Source organism: Moschus berezovskii, chromosome 19 (genome assembly GCF_049115385.1).
Source record: "Moschus berezovskii isolate FMDL1 chromosome 19, NW_MosBer_1.0, whole genome shotgun sequence".
NCBI lineage: Eukaryota > Metazoa > Chordata > Mammalia > Artiodactyla > Moschidae > Moschus > Moschus berezovskii.
Window position 1 is genome coordinate 17,601,197 of NC_142478.1, and position 21,633 is coordinate 17,622,829.

Here is a 21,633-nt window from a genome sequence, read left to right on the forward strand (position 1 = left end):
GGAATTCGGAAATTGTTGAGAATCTGAACTTTATCTATTGGAATTCTTCCTGAGCCTCCGGCAAGATCCTACTCACATAAAATATTAGCACGTCAATTACCACCTACCACCCCCTTAAGATTTCAGAATTTTTGAAATAAGATTTACAGGCTCCATATATTTCACTACAACTTAATTTTCCTTTAAAAAACAAAAGCTCTATTTTTTTTTTTGGTTCACATGTGCACTGATTCATGTTGATGGATGGCAAAAAACCACCACAATAATGTAAAGGAACCATCCTCCAATTAAAAAAAAAAGTTAATTAAAAAACAAAAGCTCTATTTCTACAGTGCAGTAATCATTTTGCTAAATGAAATCAGAAACTAAGAATTTAAGCCCTGTTTTTGACTCTCCAAGTCAGGTCAAACAGGACAATCTACAAAATCCCACCTTACAGAAAAGTTACTTCCTTAGAATTTAAACACATGAAATTTGGTTCCGGGCATAAGCTGTTATTTATTTTTGTCATTTTGGTGGGGGAAAAATAAAAACTGAGAAAAATAAAAATAAAAACTGAGAAACAGTCTCACTTCTACTTTCTTTGCTATCAACTTTGGACCATCGGCTTAAAATAAATGCAGCTATTTTCAGTGGTTAGGCAAAGGGTTACTTATAAAAACAAAAACCAATGCCAACTCACTATGAGCATTACTTGAGTACAAAAGAGTCTAGAGTAAGTTATTTTTCAAGTCTAAAATTGTAGCTTTTTAAAAATATTATGGAGAGACTTGGGCCATTATTTCATTCCTTCTAATTATTTCTTAACAACTGCTAAATGCACAAGAATAAAAGAACGTGGCGATCATTTATCCAAGCATTTAAAAATATTTGCTCTAATACGAGATGCTTACTCCCAACTTGACTTGGCTGTCTTCAAGAATCTGTGCATTTCTTCCGTTGAGAAAAGTTGCTTACTTAATAGTTCATTTCTTTTCCCTTAAGTACTTTTTTTTTTTAATTGGAGCATAGGAGGCATCCCAGGTGGCTCAGAGGCAAAGAATCTGAGACACAGGTTCAGTCCCTGGGTCGGGAAGACCCCATGGAGAAGGGAATGGCAACCCACTCCAGTACTCTTGCCTGGGAAATGCCATGGACAAAGGACCCTGGTGGGCCACAGTCCCTGGGATCGCAAAAGGGTCGGACACATCTTAGTGACTAAACAATTACAAAATAGTTGCTTTAAAACGTAGAGACGTGGGTGGATCTAGAGGCTGTCATACAGAGTGAAGTCAGAAAGAGAAAAACAAACATCGCATATTAATGCATATATGTAGAATCTAGAAAATGGCATGGGTGAATCTGTTTGAATTACACTCTTTAAAATGCAGAAACTCCTGTATTTCAACTTCGTCTTTTCTTTGGCAACAGTGACAAGTCAGAGATAACCTCAGAGAATATTTATGTAATTTTTTCCTTCACAGAGCACAAGGGCTTCCCTGGTGGCTCAGATGGTAAAGAATCTGCCTGTAGTGGAGGAGACCTGGGTGTGATCCCCGGGTCTGGATTAGGAAGATCCCCTGGAAAAGGGCACGGCTACCCATTCCACTGTACTTGCCTGGAGAATCCCATGGACACAGGAACACAAAGCATATCTTGGAAAGAGAAAACTCAAGATGAATAAGGCTTTTCTGTGCAACTCTTCCCTCTGTCTTCTTTTCTGTGCTTTGAAATAACTTCTTGCTCCTAGAAAAAGTTTCTCTAGAAGCTCCTGTCCTTTGTCCTTGCCTGGGAAGCTAAGGGGTTAAGTTTAATTTACAGAGCGGACCTTTCAAGAAGAGGTTGAAAGCAGCCTGCCCTCCCTTTCACCACGTCTCTACTCCTTCTGCATCTTTCTTCCCACCCTTGATACTCTCCCTCAAGGCTCACCCAGATTTATGGTTTAAAGGATCCCTTCCTTCAAAACACAGCTAACCTCTTAGCAGTGGTTTAGTTGCTAAGTGGTATCCAACTTTGGCAACCCCATGGACTGAAACCAGTCAGGTTCCTCTGTCCATGGGATTTCCCAAGCAAGAATACTGGAGTGGGTTTCCATTTTCTTCTCCAGGGCATCTTCCTGATCCAGGGATTGATTCCTGCATTGCAGGCGGATTCTTTACCGACTGAGCCACCAGGGAATCCCATTAGGGCTAACCTCTCAGGGGACACACAAATTCTGTGCTGCAACAGCTTTTTCATTCCTCTTCCCGTAGAGCAAGGATATTGAAACCCTTCTTTGAGAAGTTATAAAGTTCCTTCAGGTTTTAACACTGTATAGGAAAACCCGAACAAATTTTTGGACAATTCAATTATTTTTCAATAAATAAATAATGGTTGCATTGATTAAGCCGTGCGCCCCAGGTATGTTTTTCCATCCTTCTATTATGAATGTCTGGATCCATGCCACACAGTTAGAAATTCCACTTCCAGCTTCTCAGGCAGCCAGATGTGGCCAGGTGACTTACTTCTCCCAAAGGGAGAGTGACCCCAGGGATGTGCACCTTTCCTGGGGCTGGGCCTGAAGATTTGGGGCATGGAACCTCCACACTCTTTCCCCTCCCCCCACGCTTGGACACAGAAGTGCTAATTATCTTGCTCTGGCCATGGAGATGGACTCTACGATGTGGCGGGGCGGGGCGGGGGGTGGGGACAGAGTCACAAGGTAGAAGGAACCTGGGTCTCACAGAACAATTTCCGCAAGAAGCATGACTGACTTTCTCTGCAAGCCTGGCTGCACTAACGAACGTTGTGTCTTCTTTAATTCACTGCATTTTGGGGGCTCTTTGTTCCAACAGCATGGGTTTACCACAATCACCATAGCATTGCTACCTTGCAGTACATTTTCCTCTGAGGTAAATAAAGTCACTGTTCCCAGTTTCCAGGTGAAGAAACACAGACTTGGAGGATTAAGAGACTTCTTCCAAGGACAAAAGCATGGTGCACTGATCAAAATGCAGGTCTGTTCGATGCAAACACCCACCCACTACACTACAGTGGCCACTACACATCATTCTGTAAATCGTCTCACTCTGATTGAGATTTTTCTGTCGTGTTATCTCTTACATATCCAGAACAGATATATTATCAGCTCAAGGTGAAGGGGTATCGATTATATTTGGCATGCTCATAGATCCTGTTAATTTACTGCCTGTTGAAGATTAAAATTTGTAGACACCTGCCCCCCCTAAACTTCAAAGGAATCAGACAGAAGGCCAAGTTGAAAGAGGCTTCTGGTTGAAACTTAACTTCCTTTCCAAAATTCTAGGATGTGACCCACAAAGCCCAGATCTGTACCTTCACTCAGGGCTCCCACGCAGGAAAGGTCCATAATGAACGCACTTTGGCTCTGTTTAGTATCTTGCTTATTATGAAAGGGGCCATGAAACCCTTACTAAACACTGGACTGTTCCTTTCAGTAATAATAAGGCCACATGCCTTCATTCCTCACAAACCTTTAAACCTATAACTAGGAGACATGCCAGGGACGTGTGCATCGGAGGAGGTTGGCAGGGTGAGGGCAGGAGGGGTATTGGAAGGATAAGCCTCTTCTGTCTTTCCATGTCACCCCTGGAAAAAATCATTTTGCTTTAGAATCCATTTCATCCTCCAGGAAGTTCTTATTATTAAGTGCCAGAGTCCACTTATTTATTCCTTCAACATGTACGTACTGAATACTTACTGTTTGTTGATGACTGTGCCAGGCCCTGGACACAGAATAGTAAGTATAAGACAAGTTAGGAGAGAGAAGGTGGTTTTTTTAATCCTAACTTAAGCTTGAGTAAAAATTACTGAATAAGTTGTTTCATTCTTTAAGAATTGCAAAATGCATAGACGATAAGAAAGGAAGACCCTCCCTTCCATTCTTGCCAACATCCCTCCATCAGAGGGGGCTATTGGCACTATCTGTAGGTCTGCTTCAAGTATCAGCTCTTGGGACATTTCTGGTGGTCCAGTGGTTAGGACTCTGGCTTTCACTGTCAAGGGCCGGGGTTTGATTCCTGGTCAGGGAACTAAGATCCCTCAAACCACATGGCTCAGCTTTAAAAAAAAAAATAGAACACATTCAAATACTACTTCAGGTCTGAAGAAAACACTTCCACAATGTAGTGATCTTTCTCTAAAAACTCGCTAAAAAACTGCTCTGAGTTTTGAAGATCTTAAGTGGCACTTAAGTTCCACAGAATTATTACAGCCCTATTTTCATTTGTACCTAAATTCCTCCAGGTCAGTCAGTTCTCTCTTTCGTGAGAGGCATTCACTTGTAAAGAGCATCACTGGACCACTGACTGGCACCTACCAGGTAAAAGTGACATGGTAGGGCTCAGGTAAATCTGAACCCTGGCTCAGAAACCTGACAGCTTCTGCGAGACCAGAAACATAGACGGGATGACACTTAATCCTGCACAGAAGTAGCAAATGCTGAGCTGCGAGAGATCATGGAAGAGCTAGAAGCATTAGAGGAGGGAGAGCTTCTCCTTAGGGTGGGAGACAGGGCCCAGCTGGAAAGGAAATTTAAATGTGAAAAGCATCGAAAGGAAGACAGCCCCTACATCTGCCCAGCTGTGAACACGCCTACCCCGTACCAGCCACGGCCTCGGTCCCCAAAGCCAGCCTTTCATCAGTGTGAGGCTGAGAAAACAACAGGAGCAGGACTTCCCTGGTGGCCCAGTGGCTAAGACTGCACTCCCAAAGCAGGGGACCCAGGCTCGATCCCTGGTTGGGGAAGTAGATCCCACATGCTGAAAGTAAAGATCCCAAGTGCTGCAACTAAGAACTGACTCAAATAAATAAATATTTAAATATTTTTTAAAAGATGACAGTGACAACGGGAGCAAATTCATGGAGATGGCCAAGTGCAGACTGGGCACGAGGTATTTCTGAGGCTGGAGACTGGAGTGTGTGTAAGGCTGTAAGGAAAACAGGATAGGAAATCTGGACTAGGGCCAAAGAGTGGAAAGATCTGGAGTGACCAACCAAGGAGCTGGGTCTGTATTGAGTAGCTAGTGGTACCCCCTGGAACTCCTTTAAAGGGGAGGAACACAAAAGCCACATTGAAAGGAGTTCCCTTGGATGCTTGGAGGCTGAGGTTCTGTGCAGGGGAACCAGTGAAGAGACTATGGGAAAAGAAGAACCGACCTGGCAGTGGCAGTGGGAACGCAGCTAACATCAAGTGCAAGACAGAGGAGTGGTTAAGACTCTGCCTTCCAATGCAGGGGGCACAGGTTCAATCCCTGGTCAAGGAACTAAGACGCCACATGGTGCAGTGAAAAAAAAAAAAAAAAGACAAGAGGAGTGGGCTGCAGGAAGGGAGCAGGGGGTACTTGAGATACGAGGTTCTGCTTTAAAGATGGAAGCTGACTTCAGGAAGCCATCCCCTGTCTTCACCCACTTCACCTCCACCAGGCTCCTTCACACCTGGCTCCTTATACCTTTCCAAATACTGCTTCTTCAACGACTACCTGCACACCCACCCACTCTCTCAGGGGTCATTAGTCTTCCTAAGATTCAGCTCCTAACTCTGCATCTCCAAGGCAGTGACTTACCTGCTTACCAGAGCTTACAGGTTGCTCCCCTAATAGTCATTTCCCTCTTTTCTATAGTGGAGGTCAGCAAGCCTCTGGAAAGCACCAGGTAGTCAATACTTTAGCCTTGGGGCTTCCTTAGTGGCTCAGTGGTGAAGAATCCGCCTGCCAATGCAGGCAGGTTCCATCCCTGGTCTGGGAAGATCCCACCTCCTGCAGAGCAGCTAACCCCAAGCGCCACAACTACTGAGCCCAAGTGTCCTAGAGCCCAGCTCTGCAACAAGAGAAGCCACTGCAATGAAAAGCTCACGTACCACAACTAGAGAAAAGCCCGCACACCAGCAAAGTCCCAGCACAGTCAAAAATAAACGAACAAATCATTTTTAAAATACTTCAGGCTTTGCAGGCAATGAGGATCTCTCTCACAACTCCTCACCTCTTCCGTGGTGCGATGAAAGCAGCTGCCGACAATTCATAAATGAATGGGTGTGGTTGTCTTCCTGTACAATTTGTTTTCAAAGTTTTATTGATTTTTACTGAGATATAGTTAGATATACTGAGGTTTATACAATGTTATATTAGTTTCAAGTGTACAGTAAAGTGATTATACATACATACATATATGTACACATATTCTTTTTCAAACTCTTTTCCATTATAGGTTACTATAGGATACTGAATATAATTCTCTGTGCTATCCAGTAGGACCTTGCTGTTTACCTGTTCTATATACAACAATCAGTCAGTTCAGTTCAGTTCAGTCGTTCAGTCGTGTCCGACTCTTTGCGACCCCATGAATCACAGCACGCCAGGCCTCCCTGTCCATCACCATTAATTCTAAATTTCTAATTTTCCTCTGTACACTCCACCTTCCCCTTTGGTATCCAGAAGCCTACACAATTTTATTTACAATGACTGGTAGCTGGCTGATTTGATGCTCCGGCCACTGTTGGCCAGCTCCTGTTCTGCAGTGCCAGAAGTTTTCGCAGGGTGTCTGGCTTGCCAAAGATGACATTTTCCAGCCTCTCTTACAGCTAGCCATGGTGGCGTGACAGTTTGGTAATAGGATGTGAGTGAAAATGATCTGTACCCACATCTACATCATGTGCCTTCTCAGGGCTGAAAAGAGGTCAGGCCGAGTCACCTTGACTATGAAGAGGGTGACTCCCACAGAATGGCAGAGAAACAAGACGGAAGGAATCTGTCTGTTGAGGTTCCCTGCCAGTCCTCCAGTATGGACCGTGTGGACTGTTTTGAAATAGAGAAGGAAAAAGCCCCCAAACCTTTTAACTTAAGTCACTGTATTTTGAGGCATCTCTTTATAAAGCTTTGCCTGGTCAAGTTTATCTCAGTGCACAGAGGCTGTATTCAGCAGGGCTGGGCTACTGAATGATCAATCATTAATCAAGAACCCACACAGCGGTTGGATGACTCGGAACAAATCTATCAATCATCAAAGCACGCATCTATCATGATCATGGGAACCAATATTGAGCAAAAGCTTACTCTGTGCCATGCACTTACAAAATACAAAGCTCACTTATCTTGAAAGCAATTCTTCTTCTCATCAGTTTTTACAGACGAGGCTCAGAGAGATTACAACATATGCTCATAGCCATACTACTCCTAAGGAGCTGCACAGATATATAAATTTGGGGATACATGATTATCTGGCACATTCTTTTGCTCGCAGCTCCCTTGTGTCTAGGACAAGTCACAGTAGTCAGATCCAGGGTGATTTTTAGAGATGGCTCTGGGACTACAGGCTTCAGGATTCAAACTGAAAAGTGCCACGAAGATCTGGTGACTGACGGCTCCATTCGGTTTCATCACTACTCCCCGCTACCAGCCAAGTATGCCAGAATGACACAAGGTTACATGACTTACCCAGATTCCTCCAATATAGTTTGAGAATGTCAGACTGTGGGTTTCATGAAACAGCCACAGGGGCTGCCAACTCGGCTCCAGCTCTGCCACCACCTCCTCCTTCACTGCCCATTAGAAGTTAACTGTCTCGACACATGCTACCCCAGGCTGAAGGGAGCCTGCAAAGTCCTTTCAAAATATGCCAGAGGAGGGAAAGAGCTTCTTCTCTCTCCAGGGAAGGGTGAGCAAGGCTGCTGACGTTTGCTGTTGACCCTGAGCGGTCAGGTGGAGCAGCCATCTCTGCCGGGGGCTTGGCATCCACCATGGGGACCATCTGGCTCTGGTTCCCTGCCTGCACAGCCTTTCTGGTCCTGTGCAGCCAGAAGGCCCAGGAAAAGTCAAGTTCACCCCCAAATTACAGCCTAGTCAATGGTAGGTGAAACCAAAATTCAGGTGAAAAAGATTTTAATCTTATTTCAAGTTTAAAAGGAAGAACTATTTCAAAATTCGTTGTTGTTTTTTTTCTTTTTGGTCTTGCCATGTGGCACGTGAGATCTTAGTTCCCTGACCAGGGATCGAACCTATGCCCCTTGCAATGGAAGTGTAGAGTTTAACTACTGGACTGCTAGGGATGACCCTAGTCTGATTTTTTAAAAAAATAAGATAAGTTCATTTTAAAAAACTTCACTTGTTTAATCAGCTTTGAATGGCTAATAAAAAGTTAAGTACTATAATTAGTTGTTACTATACCAAGAACTACACAAAGAAAATGTTTTGTTACAGAAATGTTTATCTTGAGTAAAGCACAAAATTAACATGGCAACCCACTCCAGTGTTCTTGCCTGGAGAATCCCAGGGATGGGGGAGCCTGGTGGGCTTCCGTCTATGGGGTCACACAGAGTCGGACATGACTGAAGTGACTTAGCAGCAGCAGCAGCAATTACTTTTTTAATGCGCTTTTTTCTTTGGCACATCTTTAACAAGTATATTCAGAACCAAACTACAATGGAAGACAAACTGTGCAGCTATTTAAAACCATATTTTCAAAGAATACTTTTGGGATGTGAAAAACGTTCTTATATATATTGCTAAGTTTTTTTTTTTTTTTAAGTAGGTTTCAAAAAGGTTTATAGACAATCTTGCAGAAGAATAACTACCTATCCATATAAATAAGCATAGAAAATTAGTCTGGAAGTAAATACCTTAATATTTTCATAGCAGTGTTTCTCTGAGTGGTAAAATTGTAAGTAAATGTTTATTGTCATCTGAGCATTTTCAAGATTTTCCAACATATCATAAAAATGTTCTTAAAACAGTTGGACTATATAAAGAATAACATGACACTAAAAGCAAAGCTTTCTCCTTTCACTGCACTCTGTAAAAGGATGCAGAACACGGCTTATGTAAGCTATTTCATGCCCAAACCATATAGAAAAGTCTCAGAAACTCCCATATGAAAGACCAAATCTCAGTGCTGTAACAGGAAACATTTCAGAAGGATCAGAGGGGCACCGTGACATATGGAGAGAGGAAGCCACTGGGGAGAGGGGCCAGATTCATTACACCCCCAGCTATTATGCACGTTTTATCTCCACTAAATTGACATTAAAAATGGAGGAGGCAGTGCACATAGCACTCAGACACCTGTGACATATTATTATGGAAGAAAAAGATTTCCAGGAATTCAAATTCCCTAGTCATGCATTGGAGAAGGAAATGGCAACCCACTCCAGTGTTCTTGCCTGGAGAATCCCAGGGATGGGGGAGCCTGGTGGGCTGCCGTCTGTGGGGTCGCACAGAGTTGGACACAACTGAAATGACTTAGCAGCAGCAGCTGCAGTACTGCTTTACAGATTGAGAAAACAGCAGAAAAACAACTGTGAAACTGGAAAGAAAGACTGTCACAATTCAGCCACTGCTAAGACCAACTAAAAATCAGTCTCTATTTCACAAAGGGAGTTAACTAAAACCACAGGAAAGCCCCACAATTAGGGAACAAAAGTCAGAATCAAGTCTAACCCCGGAGGATGTTATCTCCCACCCCTCGTCGCAACACCCACCAGGGCCCAGAGACACATACTTGTTTGTAGATATGAAAAGAAAGAAAAAGGACTGTCATGGCTCCAGCTAACAAATCATTGCCCCAAGTTTCACACTAATGGTCATATGATCCCTCAAGTGCTGTTTCTCAGACAAACAGTCTCTTCTTTTATAAAGTCAACGAATCACCAGAAAGGCCTAGGCCAAGCAAGCTCCAGTACTTTCTAAATGATGGAACCTCTTAACAGAGGAAAACAGGACTTTGAGAGAAATATTTCAGGAAAAGTGAAGGTAGGGAGGCTCAGGAAAATGTCTGATAAAATTCCATTGCCTTTCCAAAACAACAGAAACACCGTTTCCCAAGTCCGTAACACAAAAGCAGAACAGAAAATAAAAGCGTGTTCTCAAGCAACATGATACATGAGAAAAACACACTTTCACTCGCTATTTCAATGAATATTTTCCCCACAGGGCTACATTACTTACAGAGAAAGAAAAAGACAATATAGAGTGAATAGTCCCCAAAGGTCACATCTATTTATATATACACACACACTCCAGACATATACAGCTTCATGGAGAAATTTTACCTGCCTTCAATAAACGTTCAGTTAACTGAAGAGAAGATTTTCAACCATAAAACAACAAAGGAGAAAGATGTACAGCAAATCAGCGTTAGTCTGTCTAAATCGAAAACAAGTAAAAGGACCGCTAAAAGAAGAGATAGAAGTTTGTAGGGTAAGAGAAAAAAAAATTACTAAGATACTACATAAGATTCTGGTCCATCAGCATCACGTACGAGGAAGATGGCAAACACACCTTTCGTGCCTAGAAGGACAGCTTCGCCGTACCTCTGATATCCATTATCCTATTCAGGCCCAGCCCAGGAAAGTAATATACGCCCTCAGAAACACTGGCCTGGCCGGCACCCAAGTCAGTGACTTCAACTGCTCCACATTAATAACAAAAGCTGCACCGAGTGGACAGGCGGGGGAGAGATGAAAGGCCAGAGCAGACTTCTAAGAGCAAATCTATCTGCTGTGCAAGTTGCTGGCCAAGCCCTGATCCTCCTTGATGGAAAATAATCTACTCTCTTTGGAAAGCCTACAGTCATTCCATGCAACTGTTTTAAAGTCTGCATGACACTCTAAGAACAACAATGAGATTTTCATGGTAATAGACGGCGGCAAACATGGACCTGCTATATGCCAGAAACTGTTGCGTGCGCTGCACACAAATTAACACATGAGATTTTTCTGACGTAAGTGCTACTAGCCTTAGTTTACAGATCTGAGAACTGAGGCACTTTGCTGAGTGACTTTCCCGAAGATCACAGTTAGTACAGGTGAAGCCAGGCCCCTAGGCTCTGGTTGGCCAATGACTTAACCATGACACCAGCTACCCTGGTGGTGCCTCCAGCCCTCTGGACCTTAACCCAGGGATCCCCAACCTCTGGGATCTAATAATGGCTGATGATCTGAGGAGGAGTTAATGTAATAATAATAAAGTTCACAATAAACATCAAGTGCTTGAGTCATCCCGAAACTATCCTCCCCCTCCCTGGTCTGTGGAAAAATTGTGTCTTCCACGAAACCAGTCCCTGGTGCCAAAAAAGGTTGGGGACCGCTGAGCTCTCAGGCACTGCTGCTCCACAGGCTGGAGGGGAAGGCAGAGAGCTACCTTCACGGAGGGCCCTACTTTATGTCAACTCCTTCAGAAGAGAGGAAAGTTCTCTTCTATCCTATGAGTGGCTCAGATGGTTAAGAATCTGCCTACAATGCAGGAGACCCGGGTTCCATCCCTGGGTTGGGAAGATTCCCCAGGAGAAGGCAATGGCTACCCACTCCAGTCTTTTTGCCTGGAGAATCCCATGGACAGAGGAGCCTGGCGGGCTACAGTCCATGGGGCTGCAAAGAGCTGGACACGACTGAGCGACTAAGCACACACACACACACACACACACACACACGCACGCGCGCGCACACACACACACACACACACACACAAGCACACACATATCCTATGATCTCAGCATTGCTATTGTAATTCCCATTGTACACATGAAAATCAGATTCTGAGGTTAAGTATCCTGCACGAGGCTAGTGAGAAGCAGTGCTGGCATCGGAACCTAAATCTCTTTTTACCTGCTCTGTGTTCCCACCACTACAGAAGGCATCTCCTGCCTCAGTCAAAGATTCATCCCTTAACTGGGGGATGCATCCAACAGCCACAGGTGAACTCCCTGATTTTACCTAATTGCTTCACAAATGAATGCTGCCTGGATGATCAGGAGGAACACCGAGGGGAAAAAAGGTCAGTAAAATTCTAACACAGCCACACACACACACAAAAAAACCCTCTTACACTGCAGAAAATTCCAATTAATTAGCAGAAAGCACATTTTCTGTGTACATACTCAGCACTGCTGGAGCGTGAATTATCAATGTACAGAACTGGATATTTCTGGTGCACAGAACCTCTGCCAATCATATTACATTTTAAACGCACCGGAGCAACTCGCTATGGAAAATAATTCTGTGATCAAATCCCTCTGTAAAGTCAAAAACTTTTTTACATTCTCTAAGTCAGGGGTCCCCAACCTCCAGGATCTAATGCCTGATGATCCTGATGTCATAATAATAGAAATAAAGTACACCAGAAATGTAATGTGCTTGTACCATCCCCAAAGCAGCTCCCTCCCCCAACCCATAGAAAAAATGTCCTCCACGAAACCGGTCCCTGGTGCCCAAAAGGCAGGGAACCACAGCTCTAAATCTTTGAATATTCAAAAGCAGGCATATTTTATTTTACTAATGAGGTGTACAATAATCCAAATTATTTTATATTCTGCCTTAAAATGGAAGAAATGTACCATTATACATTTCCCCACTTTCCTAGCCTGCGGTTCTCTAAACTTCAAATTGCCAATCACACATCAGCATATAAATTAAGATCTATATCTCAGCTAAGAGTTTCTTGAAATGAAAAGAATAAAAGGAATCAAAAGATTGATGATTAAAAGTAGCAGGAGACTGTGACTCACAAAATGTACAGATATGAAGGCTTCAGATTTCAACATCCTCACTTTATGGATAAGAAAACTAAGGCCCGAGAAGTAAATGATCTTTTCTAAATCTTCACTAGAATCAGTAGGAGAAACACTAATATCCAATTCAGTGGTGCTGCATGGTCCAGAATGGGCTCCCTTAATGATGTGAGGATAATATAGCATTGCAAGCTCTAAAAGAGCAGAAACCGTGTCATGTGTCTGGTTTCTGCGGCTCCTACAAATTGTTTTGCTTAATAAATAGTAGTAATTCTGTCTCCAGTGGGAGAAGGGAATCAGTGGTGGTATGGTAGGCTACCTGCTACTTCATTTCTGATCTTTATAGACTGTGAGGCAGATCCTGGGATTTCAACAAACAGCTGGGCACATGAGTGCCAATCCTGCACAGAGAGCAGAGAGGGTGTGTGAGTGTGCTAATAAGTTGTTTCAGTTGTGTCCGACTCTTTGCGACCCCATGGACTGAAGCTCGTCCGGCTCTTCTGTCCAAGAGTACTGGAGTAGGTTGCCATGCCCTTCTCCAGGGGATCTTCCCTACCCAGGGAGACCCAGATGTAGTTCCTTAAGGTCATCCTTTGAAAGGGCTCAAGATTTGAAGCCATGAAACACATGCACATCGGTTTACTTGTCCAGCTCAAGGTTTCTCTGCCCCGATCTCTATGACTGCTTCCAACATTAAATGTTATTCTGTTTAGGTCTGAAATTTATAACTTTGACACGAATATTTTACGAAGCCCCTTTTAATGTGCCTCTTTGGTGGGATACTGTGACTTTTACATATTACAAATAGTCCCACCTGACCTGACCCACTGATTGAGGTGGGGGATGGGAAAGATTGGCTTTTCAAGGGCCACTGAGCCCCCATTTCCTTTCCTAATCACTTCTCCCAGAAAAACTCCTGGTTGGAGGATGAGGCCCACAGCACTTGGAGTTTTACCTCTAGGATCAGAGTCTAGGACCAGGTTTGTACCATCAAAAATACATTCTCCAGGCTGTGGTCCCTCCAGAGAGGCCGCCCCCGTTTGGTGTCCAGCGAAGCTTTGAGCAGAAGGGGGCCCCTCGCTCAAGCTGGTCAACAGCAGGGGCTGCCGACACTGCAGAGCTGGTCTGAGTCCAGAGGCACGGGTCACAGAGAGGCCAGGGCCACTGGGAGGCCAGCCTGGAGTGGGAGCCCAGCTATGTAACCTGAAACTTGAGAAGGTGATTAAGAAAGACATACTCAGACAAGGAGAGAACGGGAGCGGTTTGGAGCCTAGAAAATTGAGAGCATGAGAGAGTGACTACTTAGGAAATTGCAACTAAATGTCTCAGAAAGCAAGTGCTATTGTCTCCCAAAGAAATTAAAAGAATGTCTACTTATTGTGTCTGTGAGCCATCTGGGATCTCATTCGTGATTAACCATCAGGAGTGTTGTTACCAATACAAGGGTGTCAGGAAAAAGAAACAGCCTGGTCACAGGACTCTCATAGTTAAAGAAAAGAACAGCAGAACTTACACTGTGTCTCTGTGTGTGAACAGAACTCTACAGTTTACAAATCACCTTCCTGGGCATTTTCTGCTGTGATCCCTTCTGATCCCTACAACTACTTCACGACATTTGAATAAACCGAAGTCCGAGAGAGAGGCTGACTGACTGCTCTAAGAGGTTCAAATTGCTATGGAAAAGGTCTTTAGGTTCACCTGGGGCTCTTCCACCATGCCAAGTCTCTTTAGAACTACTTTTCCTCAAAATCCACCTTTGAAGAGAAAACAAACGTATTCTTATGCATTAATTTTTTCTTTCAGTTTTAATAGCTGGAGGTTGAAAATCATTAAACAGCATTTGTTTTTTTAATTTATCTTATTGAAGTATAGTTGATCTACAAAGTCGTGTTAATTTCTGCTCTAAAGCAAAGTGAGTTACACATACATCGATACTCTTTTCCATTTCTTTCCATTATGGTTTATTACAAACTACTGAATACAGTTCCCTGTGCTTTACATGAGGACTCTGCTGTTTCTCTATTCTATATAAAATAGTTCGCATCAGTTATTCCCAAATTCCCAATCCTCTGCTTCCCCACCTCCCCTCCCCCGACAACCACAAGTCAGTTCTCTATATTTAAACAGTGTTTTGATACGCTGCACAGCACTGTCCCTTCGCTGCCAAGCGTGTTAGCGTACGATGGGTTAACTAAGCTTCGAGGGCTAGTCTGGAAACTTTAGCATCACACATACTATCCTATTGTTTCTATGGGAAGTTCTGTTCTAAGTTCCAGTCACCTGACTTAAAAGAGAGCTTTTGGAGCATATGAACACAGCCTAAAAATAATCACCTCCACAAACTAAAGGCATTTTCTTGGATTTAATTTTTCTTTTCCATTTCATTTAAATGTATACAGGCATACACAGAGCCTGTTCTCACAGAGCATCATGTCCGGTATGAAAAGCTAAGAATTTCAGCACAACAGAAGAAATTTCACCAAATACTCCCACATGTGACAAGTGTGGATTACATAAAGAAGTGGGAAAGTCCCCTTCTACCTTAGAACTGTGCCAAGACATCTGACATGCGCATATCTGCCAGGAGACTACAGTTGGAATCCACGTTTTAGATAAATCAGCATATTATTATAATGATCCAAAAAGTTCAGAAAGGACTTCTTGCCAGGAGAACTGCTTTACAGCCCCTCAAAAGATCTGTTCTGAGAAAAATGTCTCCCTGCCAAGGATTTCAAATGCTAAAAGCAGAAGGGTAAGTTTCCAGTGCTGAATTTTCAAAAAATGACCCAACATATTACATGGTTGAAAGTTCTCTCATCAAGAATCGAGGTACTGATTTAAGAAGATTTTTTATAAGTCCAGCATATATAAAAAGATAAATCAGAACAGGGTTGGGACCACTGGGTCTATTCAAGGACACAGATGACCAGAATATTGGGATAAATGCCATTAACAGGTTCTCCTGATGATTTTTGATTCTTTAAAGATGGATTTATCCACAATTTTTCAGAAAAGTTTCTGCTGCGTGGGTTCAGATGTGGATTATGCTTAAACCAAACTGAAACCACAAGAAAGCGCAATCAGGTGGAATCTAAACATAATACTCTCAACCAAAATTTCAGGCAACAATCTGTCAGTCGCATTTCACCCTACCTCAGATAGGAGGGAATGTGTGGACCCATGCCTCAGGATCCCGCCATTTCTCTTCTGCCCTCACTCAGGACAGTCCTTCCAGCAGAATCTTGAAAAAGACAGACCAAGAATGATAGGGATCGAAACAAAAGGCAGCTTACACGCATGAGAAACTCTGAATTGCCCAATTTCAGTCCCCAAGCGTCTCAGTCGGCCGATCCTCTATAATTTTTGATGAAGTACAACATAAACCTCTTTAAAGCTGTTTGTAGTCAAAAGGTACAAAGTGTGAGAACTGAATCCTCTTGGTTATTGAGATGAGTCTTAAAATAACCACAGCAGCTAACACTTAATTCAGTGTTCTTGCCTTTCTGTGAGAATTCTCAGTAAGACAGAAAATGCCCTTACAAAACACAACTTAACCTACAGTGGAAATAGCTCGTGGGGGAGACCACTGTCTAGCTTATCTAGATCTAAAAGCAATTCACTTTATGAAAAAGCCCAATTACTGTTAAATACTTTCTGCTTCTTTTTATACATATGCACTTAAAACAGTCTAATATGAATCCTATACAGCTTCAAAGGGCTGTGCCAGAAATCCAGTCACATTCCAGCAGGTTTGCTCTGCTCTTTTTTTAATCTAAAAAATATTCCATAAATACTTTAAGTTCTTTTTTGAGTGGTCCTAGCCTTTCAATTTTCCGTGATGTGAATCTTTATTCAGCTTTCTTATCTATTTCCATAAGCTTATGCTTTCTTATAAGTTGCTTGAAAGAAGATACACTTTCATAATCTGTAAACAATCTTAAATAAGCCTCCAGTATAAATCAGGATTATCTCTCACACTCGTATTCTTTTTTTCTATTCACTTATTGCCCTGGGCTACAGTTTTCTCAGGTACAAAATGGTGGTGTGTGTTGGAGTTAGGGTGGGGGGTATGGGGAGAGGCAGGAAAACAAGATTTATGATTTCGAAGTTCCCTTCCAGTTCCAGAGTTTTATTGTTTGCTGGGTTTCTTTGGTCTGCATTTATCCTAGACATGAGCTCCCATAGAGCAGTGGTTCTCGGCAGGGGGAGGTGGGCGCAGAGAGGGTACTATTTTGCCCCCCGCCAGATGTTTGGCAATGCCTGCAGATATTTCTGTTTCAGCTGGGTGTGCGGTGTGCTTCTGGCATCGAGTGGGTGGACACCAAGGATGTTGCTACTGAAACAACCTATCATGGGCAGGCAGTCCTCCCACCAAGAACCATCTAGGCCAGCAGCATCAACAGCGCTAGCGTTGCAGGGTGACAAACTCGGGAAATTAAAGTGATCATCATATTCAGAAAGTTGGGGAAGCCACTTCCCTACTCCTGGACAGGCAGTTTGGGTGCTTCACTTCCTAAAAGGGAAGCAGAAAGCAACTGGGCTTATTTATTCCTTTCTTCCTCTATTTCTCCCTTTCTCCCCCTATTTCTCTCTTCCTCTCATCCAAACCTACAGAAAGATCAATGCCTACGGCAGGAGGGATAAGCCCTGGTCCCCCCCTGCCTTCACCTAGTGAAGGAGACAGGAAATCAACAGAGGTCAGTGCTCTGGATGTAGCAAGACGTGATGTGGCTTGCAAAAGCCCCTAGATTCTTTCAAAGACCATGAGGTATCAAATCTTCATTTAATCAGCAGATTTACCAAGGAGCTTTCATTGGCAAGTTTTTAAACAGATGCACTCAACTAGAAAAACTCAGTTCCATTGAGAAGATGTTTTTCCATCTACCAAAATGATGAAAGCTGTTTCTCAGCCTTGAAGAGCAGCTTTATCTTTCTAAAGGAACATACGATCAAACGTGCCTCCAGGGAAACCAAGAGTATTCCAAGGATTGTTGGGTGCTCTGGTCCTACAAGTTCATCCTGGCATCTTCTTGTGGGAAAAGGTGAGTAAGGAAGGTACAAAGGTCAGAGCTGTGACCGTACCATGGGAACCACTGCTAGAATTTCTAGGATACTCTGGGAGGTATCCAAGGGAACCATACAATTTTTCTTCCAAACCAAGGTACTTTTGAGAGCGAGTTACTCCAGGACACAGTACAAACCAGGATCAATGTTCACCAAAGCCATGACTGCTATGCCTTGGTGGCCCTTCTGAATGTCTGATGGAAGACGATGCCCACAGGAACCTCGGAATAGCCTTGGGCACTGAACAAAAGTGTGACTTCCACTTTCTTAGTCAACTAACAATCAGTGACAGGCAAAAGGAAAGAAACATGATACTCAGGATAAAGTTGACACAGTCAAATCTGGAAAATCCAAACATACTCTGTGAATCTAAAGTATAAGATTCCCACCAGTGTGGTCCAGATGAACACAGTCTTTTCTCTGGAGCTTGTGAAAGGCAACAAAAACTGTGAAACAGCTTCTGGTCTATCAATTTAGATGGTATACTGATCCTCGTAACATACCGACCCTCCAAGAAGTGCAAGTGCATTTCTGGTGCTTGCAATCAAGGCAAGCCCGCCACTAAAAGTCATGTGACTTGGCAAGTTTGGTGTGTTTAACTACACTCTGGCCCACTCTGGCCCATACGAGGCAAGGGACAGTCTCAGTAACTCTCCCCTTTAAAGTCACATGACCAGCAAGGTGGATAGGTTCTTGGGCATTTGAGTGAAGCCAAAATGTTCTAGGGCTTCCCAGGTGGCTCAGTGGTAAAGAATCTGCCTGCCAAGCAGGAGACCCAGGTTCGATACCTGGGTCCGGAAGATTCCCTGGAGAAGGCAATGGCAACCCACTCCAGTATTCTTGCCTGGGAAATCCCATGGACAGAGGAGCCTGGCAGGCTGCAGACCATGGGGTCACAAAGTCAGACACAACTTAGTGACTAAAATCACCAAACAACTAAGATGTTCTACACTAAAATCTAGAAACTCCCAGAAAACAGGACACCTTATGCTTTGGGAAACAAAAATATTCCCAGGATCAGTAAAGTTAAGTTTGCCTTTCTTCTAACCTATAAACAAGGTAACCTCTTAAGAAAACATTATGATCTTACAGGGAGCTTGTGAATCAAAAACCAAACCATAAACATGTCATAATGCTTTGGGCATGTGAGAGCTGCCCCTTCAAGCGGGCCCAGGAGACCCTAGGGAGAGCCAGGAGCAGCAGCAATCCTGGCACCACCACGTCTCCTCCCACTTTCTTTTAAAATTTATCAGGAGCAAGATTAAAAAAAAATAAGCATCATCATCATCCTGGGAAAGATGATACAACCTTCACCAACATCAGAAGACTCAATTATTCAACTTCTATTTGACCCCAATGTCATAGATTTGATCAAGGGCGAGACTTGAAACTGGCAACTGTGGCCTATCCTGAAAACAGGGAACACAGGCCACTTTTCAAGCCACATTTCATCCTTAGGAACAAAGGGAGTCGCTACAGGCAAGCTCACCACACATGAAGGCAGAGGTTCCAGAAATAAGGACACATACAAAAAAACTAAAGCATAGACAAGCAAGCCTGGTATCAATTCAAATACAATCCTATGGACAGATGTTAAAGACTCACTGGTAAAAGGGAATAGTGGTAGCTTAGTGTATTTCCAATGTCATGTCAAATTATCCTAATATGTTTTTTGGTAAGCCTGCCTGGTATGAGAGAGAAATGCTATGAAGAAAATGTCTCTTCATTTTTCAAAAAGGTCTGGATAAAATGAAGATACGTAAGCTGGATGACACAGTTAAGGGTTGTTGTTTTGTTTAGTCACACAGTCATGTCTGACTCTTTGCCACCGCATGGACTGCAGCCCTCCAGACTCCTCTGTCTGGAATTTTCCAGGCAAGAATACTGGAGTGGATTGCCACTTCCACCTCTAGGGGATCTTCCTGACCCAGGGATCAAACTCGTGTCTTCTGTGTCTCCTGCTTGGCAAGCAGATTCTTTGCTACTGAGCCACCTGGGAAGCCCATCATAGTTAAGGGTAGTGACAGTTATTTGAAATACCATCCTCAAAGAATATTAATTATTGAACTGCTGTAACCTGAAGGAATGGCCTTGTGTCATTATTCTTTTTTTAACTGAATACTTACATTAATCACTTAGAAGTCTGAGAATATGCTTATCAATTTTGTAGATGGCACGAAGTCAGATGAAAGATAATATTCAAAACAATCTGAATGCAGAAGACTGCGTGGACAGCAACGAGATGACATTTTAATAGAGATAGTTAAGAGCCCCGCATTTAAGTACAATATCAGCTGTACCAAAAGAAATGCTGGAGATTTAGCAGTTTTGTAACAGTGACAGTCAGAAGTAATACAGTTGTTTTAAAAGACAAACAAATTCAATCCATGGCTGCATTACAAAAATTAAATAACCATTTCAAGGGAAGAGACAGCCTACTAGGTGACACCCGAGTTGAAACCACATCTAGAGAACTGAGGTAAATCCTGGGAGCAGTATTTCAAGAGGAAATTGATTATCTAGCGAAAGCCCAGGATGGTTAAGAGTACAGAAATCATACCATCTGAGAAACTGTTGACAAAACTGGGAAGGTCTGGCCTAAAGAACACTCTCTGGAGGATATGATGGCTTTCTTCAAGTACTGAATGGGAACAAAGGGAACTATAGTCAACAGCCTGTGATAAACCACAATGGAAAAGAATATGAAGAAAAAAAATATATATGTATAACTGAGTCACTTTGCTGTACAACAGAAATTAACACGACATTGTAAATCAACTATACTTGAATTAAAAAAAAAAAAAAAAGACTTATCCTGGGGACATCCCCTGAAAGAGTTCGGGTTTGCCAATGACCTTCCAGAATGTAAATGCAACACTCCAGGTCCAGGTGGACAATCAGAAAGCAAAGGAAACACAACCTCTGTGTCGTGCACTCTGTTGACACAGCCTAAGATGGAATGGGGCTTTTCGGCAACCGTTGACTCACAACAATTTAGGCTTCTCACGTGAACCAAGTGAAGAGCTTTCAGTCTCAGCAGTTAGCACCACTGGTCGGTCGTCACATTATACATTTCCTCATATACACTGAAGTGCTCAGCGTACACTTCAATCCACGAGAATATAAGTTTCATGAATGCAGGAGGAGTTCTGTGCTGCTCACAGCTGAATATCCCACACTGAGAACTAGTCCCGGCCCCTAGTGGACATTCAGTTAATACATACTGAATAAATGAAGGATCGTTAAACAACAACCAACAAAAAAGCTATAATGGGGACAAAAGATAAAGGGCACGACAGTAGCCTGGTTCTATGCAGCTCCACAAGAGAACAAACAACCACTCTAAGTTACAGGAAGGAATTTTCAATCCAAGAAAAACCTCCCTAATCATTAGGACTGTTCCTCAACAGAACAAGCTGCTGCTTCAAGTAAGGCTTTGTTCTCTACAACTGCAAACATTACACTACATGTCTACTCGTCTACTAAACTAGATGAATAGGAAGTCTGCACTTTCTCGATGCCTGAACTGGTAACCTCAGATACTTCTGAGACTTGATGATTCTTCATAGAAACAAGTTACATGGCATCAGTGAGGATGACTGGGATGTCCCCTTTAACACCTGGGCTGGACAATTTCTAGCCACTCCACTAGATCCACCCTCCACCTGGTCCTGTCCTGCTCTGAGCTGGGGGAGGCGAACTTAAGACTACATCCTGTGTCACGGCTGGTTCTCTGGCTTTGGGAGGAGTTTGGTCAACGGGGATAAGAGAGAGAGAAGTCAGAGGGCAAGGGACTGAACCTCCCGCTGCAGGCCTATGCGTCCCTCGACCAGAGACCTCAGCTCCTACAAGGCATCCATCTGGACACAGCCATCCCCCCAGGGGTTTGGGAATATTCCTTCCTCTTTCCTCTTCAGGTGCAGGCACTGGCCTTTGCCCAACACTCCTTCTCATCCTTATATGCTCGCTCTCTGGGTAAGCAGTCTTTTGATTCAGTGTACCTCAGATAATCCAACTGCAGTGTGCCACTTGCTTCCCCCCAAGCCCTGACCCACGTACCAGCTAGGTGTGGACTCA

The 21,633-nt window shown here is 43.3% G+C and overlaps 1 protein-coding gene across 7 annotated transcripts in view; it reads right to left on the reverse strand.

Moving 5' to 3' along the window:
* The window catches only part of GAB1 (GRB2 associated binding protein 1), a 123,394-nt gene that overhangs the window by 66,532 nt on the left and 35,229 nt on the right, over window positions 1-21,633 (reverse strand). The gene's annotated exons all lie outside the window — the stretch shown is intronic.